This window comes from Dermacentor variabilis, chromosome 5 (genome assembly GCF_050947875.1).
Source record: "Dermacentor variabilis isolate Ectoservices chromosome 5, ASM5094787v1, whole genome shotgun sequence".
NCBI lineage: Eukaryota > Metazoa > Arthropoda > Arachnida > Ixodida > Ixodidae > Dermacentor > Dermacentor variabilis.
In genome coordinates, this window is record NC_134572.1 from 98,899,761 (window position 1) to 98,907,264 (window position 7,504).

Below are 7,504 nucleotides of genomic sequence, written 5' to 3' on the forward strand. Positions count from 1 at the left end.
CGGCGCAGCGAATTGTCGCATTCTTAAAGTTCGATTTTATTACTTCTTTTGCGGAAAGAAATGGGCCATCGGACGCTTCAGTTGCCGGTTACTCTTATTCATGCGATAGCAGTTATATGGACTCTCAAGGCGCATTCCTGCCGTCGTCGTCGCCCTCATGTTCCGTATAAGGCCCAGGGGCGGTAACAACGTGACCGCGCACCACATGCGGTACGTGCGAGTGAATGCGTAAGGAGGGGCTGGGGGTATGGGTGAGCCGATGATGGTGGCTCAGTCTTGTGTGCGCAAGGGAGAAAAGCGGGGAGGAAGCGCACCGCCTTCCGTCGCGCGCCGTACATCGGGGGAGTGGAGGGACGGGAGCGGTGCCTTAGGGTTCTGTGATCTGTGAATCTGTGGTTGCGCAACATGTTTATTCGCCTTGTTTTACGCATCATATATAGTGACTTTTTCTTAGATACGTAGATTTATTACTTATACGTACATTTAAATATCTTCTTGCGAGGTTTTGTGCATATGTGTAGTGAACTTTGTTTCCAGTGACACTTCTTTGCCCTGTATCAAGCTGTATCTTAGCGTTTGTATATTACATTGTATCTTCGCATTTCTAATGTACGAAGGCGAATCAAATGAAAGTGAGCCAACCTGCCCTGCGCAATAACAGTTAGGTTCATTATCTACGAGGCATGCGCGTGGCACAGAGGCATCTCTTATTTACAAAAGGGACAGGCAGGTGTGAGGATCAAGGTTCTTTAATGCTCTCATACTCTGGGTTGAACATGGTTGTGTGACATAATGGACACTCCAAAAGTTGAACAGCGTGGTGTCGTGAGGTTTTTGACAGATGAAGATGTTTCCCATAAAGCAATTATACGCCGTATGGCTGCCGTGTACGTTGAACATTGCATTTCATTGGCCACTATGGAGCGTTGGAGCAAACGGTTCAAAGAAGGACGTGAAAGTTACAAAGGTGATCCAAGACCGGGCCAAAGCCACCGTGCAATCAGCCCCAACACAAGTGCAAATGCTGCTTAGACAAGAACGGAGAATAAGCATGGATGAATTGGCAGGGCGTGTGAACATCAATCACAGTTCGGGTCACGCTATAATTCATGAACATCTCGGTTATCGGCTCTTGTGTGCGGAATGTATTCCCAAGATTTTGAACCGCCGCCCGAAGACGGAGAGGTTCGGGGCTGCCTTGACTCATCTAATCCGCTATCACGATGAGGGTGAGGAATTTTTGTCTGCCACTACTACGAGTTTGAAAGATGGCTGCAAAGCTTACAGTGAAAACATTTGAATTGACCACCCCCAAGAAAAGCAAAGGCCGTCATTTCTACTAGAAAGGTGTTGTTGACTTTTTTTTTTCGATCGTCAGGGGCCATTATTGATCGAATTTGCCAAACCTGGAGAGGCTATCAATCGTTTCCGACGTCGGATCGTCGGATCGGCTGCGTGTCGCAATTAAGAACAAACGACGTGGAAAATTGAGGAATGGGATCATCTTGCACCATGACACTGCCCGTGCCCACGTCGTTGATGTGGTTAATACAAAACTGGCAAAGCTCAAGTGGGAAACGCTGCGACATCCGCCATACAGCCCAGACCAGTCACCTTGCGACTTCCACATTTTGGTGCATTTGAAAAAACAGCTCAAGAGAATCATATTCGTGTCGGACGATGACGTGACTTTTTGAATCAGCAACTTGAGTTTTATGACACGGGAATCACGCGACTCGTTAGTCAGTGGGACAAATGTCTAAATGCTCATGGAGACTACTTTTAAATAGTGTGCCCCGTTTGTCATATATTCGCATTGGCTCACTTTCGTTTGATTCGCCCTCGTGTATTTTGCAGAACTCCTGCTTTTTATATGGGCTTTCTGTGGCGACCATAATTTCGGAGCAATTACAATGCACGACCGGGGACAGCTGCTCCTGCGCAATACATTCGACAAAGGACAGCGTCATTGAGATTTTTCCCCTAGTCGTTGCATATGTACAAAAATGTAAACAAGGTTCTTGAATGAGAGAGAGAGAGAGAGAGAGAGAGAGAGAGAAAGAGAGAGAGCTGCAAATGGGAGAAAGGCAGGGAGGCTAACAAAGCTTTATTAAAATATTTGTCCTCAACTTCTTCATTTCGTGGCCTTTACATTTTTCATAGCAGCGGCATGCACTGCATTGCTGGTTTCAAACAGATATAGTTCTAAAGTTCGTGTGATATTTGCGTTACTTGTTAAATATACGGAAAACATGGAAGTTTTGATATCAGTTATTTCGGGCACAATTTTTGAGACATACGAGTATATTCTTTTATGAAAAAAATACATATTTTACTTGTCTGGACAGTGCGTAGCGTTCAAGAATTAGTTTGCAGCATCTTTGGCAATGGCAGCGCAGTCATTAATAGTATTTGATCCCTCGACAATTTCTATAAAGAGGAGGCCGAGCTGCGAAGTGACCCCCCCCCCCCCCCATTTGAACAAAATTTCTGGCTCTACGCCACTGCGTGCTGCGGGATCGTTCGCGGCCCTGGCTTTCACGTACGCTTTTTGATGCGTTAGCATTAGGAGTGTCAAAGAGACGAGCAGGCGATGCAGGCTCGGTCCGTGCCATCCATCCACTCCGCCATCCATCCATCCAACACCGCGGTAGCAAACTGTGCGGCGCAGTAGCTGAGTAGCAAAAAAGAAAAAAAAAATGCATGTGTAACGGTGCGCACCACAACGTGTGGAAGGCGAGTTTAGCTAAAGTTCACTCACTGGGGTAGCACAAAAGGCAGATAAAACTGCTTCAGGCGCCGCCGAAAGCAATACCCACCTCTTTCACGCGTTTTCTGCGCAGCTCCTGGTGGGGCCCCACGATGCTGCGCAGTGTATCATATGCAGTTGGAAGTGCTAACGACGACAAATTGCGCAGCATTTACGCCTATAGTAATTCGTGCGAGGTTTCGCATGCATGCCGCGCGCGCTTAGGGTATAGCTCAGAAATCCGCGTCTTGTGAGCTGTCGTGCCGTCATGGTCGTTTCTGTAGTCTTTGTACCGTCACTGTAGTCGTCGTTGTGGACTTCGGGCCAGAGACTGCTGTTATGCGCAGCACCTGGGGTTTTGCTTCGACGGCCGTTTTGTACGTGTTATTTTTCCCTCGATTCTCATTTTCTTATCTGTCGCCGCTCCTTCGAAGTGTTCCAAGTGAAGCGGGCGCCGCTTCATCAATCGCGAGAGGCGCAGGCAAGCCGACTTGTCCGAGGTGCGCATCCAATGGGATAAGCGCGTCGTCGGCGCGCGACTCGGCAGCAGCGGGAGAATTCGGCGCAACGATCTTCAAGGGCTGCCGACCGCCCTGGGGCAATTAATTTTATGTGTAGCCGCTGCCGGAGATACTGCTGCTGCTGGTGCTGCCGAGAAGGAGCGCGTCGAAGTCGGCGCCGCCGCTCCCTCGTGGGGTGGGGGTCTCGAGGCGTTACCCCGCCCGCTGCCTCCGCTTCCGCTGCGGTGGGCGGACACCGAGAAACCGGAGAAGCGGCTTTGCGCCCCGGCGGCTGGGCCCACAGGGGGGGCCCATCCCTTTCGGCCGTCCGTCCAGAGGAGGTTTCAGCGGGAGCACCCGCACGCGGAGCGGCCGTCAACCGCTGTGCACACAGCGGCGGTGGAAGTTGCAGCGCCGGGAGGGAGTGCGGGCGGAATCACTGGCGAAGGTATCATTTTATCGATCTATTAATGCGAGGAGTTATGCTGGCCAAATGGCCTATTGAAATTAAGGCTAGTCACGTGGCAAAAGCTGCGAGTGTGACCGGTACGGTAGCGCGTGAGCACAGATGGGAGAGGGAAAGCGGTGAAATTAACAGTCCATTAGTAAGATGACGGTGGCAGACCGAAGATTATCAACTGCACCTATAGACTCACGCTACCGTGTGATTTGATTTTTGGTATGCATGCACTCAAGTCAAGGAATGCGAACAATATTTACTATATTCCTCGTCTGTATTTGTTTCAGTTTCCTAATTTATTACGTGCGAATTTGTGCTCTTTGTATATCTATATCACCGCGTGTCCCGTGCCCTGTGGTATACGTTAAAGACTGGTCAAAGTCAATCTCGAGTCCGCTACTGCGGCGTGCCTCGTGATCAAATCGTGGTTTCGGCACGTAAAACCCCGGAACTAAATTCAGTTATATCTATATCACGAATCTGTACATGTACGGTAGAGCTACAGGTCATTGTCTGCTGGACCGCTCATAGACCTTAAATTGCTACTGGTACGTCTGTTTTTGCATGCATTTTAGAAATAATTAAAGCATAATAAATTGTCTGATCTATCGATTGAATGAATGACTGGTAAGGCACCAGTTTGTCTTTAGAGCTATCTCAAGCTGTCGTCACATTTAGTGCTTCAGCGGTAACTTCGGAACAACAGGAGCAACTCGAGAAAAAATTACAGCGTGTGAGCGAACGAGTGTGTATAGTAGAAGCTCAGCATAAATGTTGCGCGCACTCGCATCGTCCGTGCCCTCCACGACGCTCGAAAGTTCTTGAGCGTAAGAGAGAGAACAGGTCTGTCTTGGCCTCCTTTTCTCGCAGTCATCCCGATAAGACATAAAACTGGCCGCATGTTGTTATATACTTGCCGTGTCTACATTCTCAATGCCAACTACACGATGGAAAGTTTCTGGGCTTCCAACCCTTGCTCATCGGCGGTCACTCGTCCCTGCAGCTCACAAGGCTGACGTCAGGTGCCTTCCGCGCTACATAGTGGATATATATATATATATATATATATATATATATATATATATATATATATATATATATATATATATATATATATGCGTCGCCGCGTTATCACCTGTCCCAGTATTGCGACATTTCATTCTGCACTCAGTCGCACACATCAAAGCACTGCGCACGCCCGTGTTTCCACGTTACACGGCTTTCTGACTTTCATCCGTTGTTGTGCCACACTTGTCAACGAGTGCAAAATGTTTTCTGTCGCGTTGCTTTCTTCCCATTTCAATACGTTTCGTGCACGAGCCCGCGCTTTTATTTCGCGCTGAACACGCTCCGCAATCGTATGTAGTTTTCCTGTACAGCTATAGCCACTTCATGACGCTCATTGGCGAATGCCTTTATAAGATAGGGAAAGTAAATGCGGTCCACATATACCACGACGAATTGGTCACAACTTCCCGCTCCCAGGTATTTATCGAGGGCTGGTCGTGGTGTGCCGTATTCCTATCGTATCCTGTCACACACGACGGTCCACAAATGCATTCAAATAAATAAGTAACTAAGCAAAGCCTAGGTATACAGTGTGGATTTCACGCCATATAGCGGGCCAATATATATATATATATATATATATATATATATATATATATATATATATATATATAACCTTGCGCTAAGTGTGCTCACGTGAGAACACTAGTCACCGTTTCTTTTACTTTTTTCTTCGTTTCTCTTCCACATACTAAGGTGGGTATGATATTGTACGCAGGATATCTACCAACCGGGAAAATTTGAATAGTCTGGAAATACTCAGGGAAAACTGGGGGAGTTCGGGCTTCTATCAGGGAAAATTAGCTGTAATTTTATTGAAAGGGAACGAAAGTCGCGTTAATGATGGTTCCAGTAACAGCGGAATCGCAACGAATCGTCATTGACGCCGTGTCGTCGGCTCTAGGAGTTGCAGTATAGCCAACGACCGATTTTTCAGACGCCCGATTTTTCGGACATTCCCAATAATTCGCACGGCTTCGCGGCACCACCACGTGTCCACCACCGCCGCCATTTTGATTATCTCGCCGCCTCTAACCGGCGCTCTCGCACACAGATCCTGGCAGCCGTAGCCACCACCGCGGCAACACCTCGCCTAGCTGCTTCCACGTTTGCTATTCTTGCCGTGCGGTGCCGTGTCTTTCATTGAAAGGATTCGCCGCTGTCAGCAATGGCACCGACTCCGCATTTGTAATCTTCTTGATTGGCTTCGAAGCTCGGAAAGCACAATGCGTTGCATAATGCCTGGTTTCGAAAGTCAGTTCCGCCTCAATACACCAATGTTACGCAGTGAAGCTTATGCATCATTTTGCGGTGAAGCTTAACAAGCATGGGAAGGGGCAATTGTCACGGTACACAGTATGTATTCCTTAATTATACACGCGTGCACCCCCGTCTCCTGTCACACTGCGAGCACCTATATGCTTTATACGTGTATTGGCAGGCCTTCAGAGATTTTTAGTACTTGCCTGTGGCAATTTCAACCCATAAGGGCAGTTAAAGACATGCATTCATTTTTTTTTTTTTGGACTGCCCGATTTTTTGGACGTTTTCGCGGCCCCTAGGGAGTTCGAAGAATCCCATGCTGACTGTACAACTGATCAAGAGGATGCTTTAAATGGTCGGTGGGGCGAACGCGCGCGGAAGGAGGACGAGAACAGAAATGACCGACGCATTGAGATGAGCGGGAAAGTAAGCGTGGCACCGGCTCTTTCAAGGAGCTTGAGCTCAAAAAACAAAGTGTTGGCTGACGCCGAGATGCAGGTGTCCTCGTCCAAATCAAAATAAGCTCTTTAAAGCAGTGAGACCCAACACTGTGTGTACAGGCTGGGAGTATCTCAGGACAGTTGAGATTGATTTTCCAGCTGCTGGTAGAGAGTCTTAGTCGTGACAAAATTCAGGCCTCCTACCGACGAGCTTTGTATCAGTTGATAGAAATAGCTCATATTCGAAAACATTTACTTCAGTATGCGTCTCCTTTCCACCCGCCATGGTTGCTCAATGGCTATGGTGTTAGGCTGCTGAGCACGAGGTCGCGGGATCGAATCCCGGCCACGGCGGCCGCATTTCGATGGGGGCGAAATGCGAAAACGCCCGTGTACTTAGATTTAGGTGCACGTTAAAGAACCCCAGGTGGTCAAAATTTCCGGAGTCCTCCACTACGGCGTGCCTCATAATCAGAAAGGGTTTTTGGCACGTAAAACCCTATAAAAAAAAGCATCTCCTTATCATTCATATTTGAAAACCTTCGACTTGATTTGGAATGGGTTTTACCATTTTTTTCGAATATATATTATTCGCTGTGAATTTTACTAACACTTTCCTTCTGTTTTCTTTTTGAATAAAGTAAACATTACTCCTTACTATTCAAACTGGATTGAGACATTTTTTGTTTCAACATGCTTACTAGAGAGTCACAGCATCGGGCAACAGGCGAGCTGCCATGAGGTGACTCAGTGTGTATCGGGAGCTGAGCAAGAGTCCCAGAAGTTATGCGTTGAATTTCTTGTGCCCTAAAGTGAGCATTGAAGACGTTTCTTTTTTTTTTCCTTAATTGCAGAAATGAGATCTGGGCGAATTACGATGAAGGGGTGGCGGTGGAATCGAGATAACCAGTTGCGTTTTTTATACCTATATTTTGTCTCGTGGTCCTAAACATTTTTTTTCTTTGGTGGGGGGGGGGGGGCAAGGGAAAGCTTTCGGTAGGCTGAAGTAGGGGAGGCGTTGTAC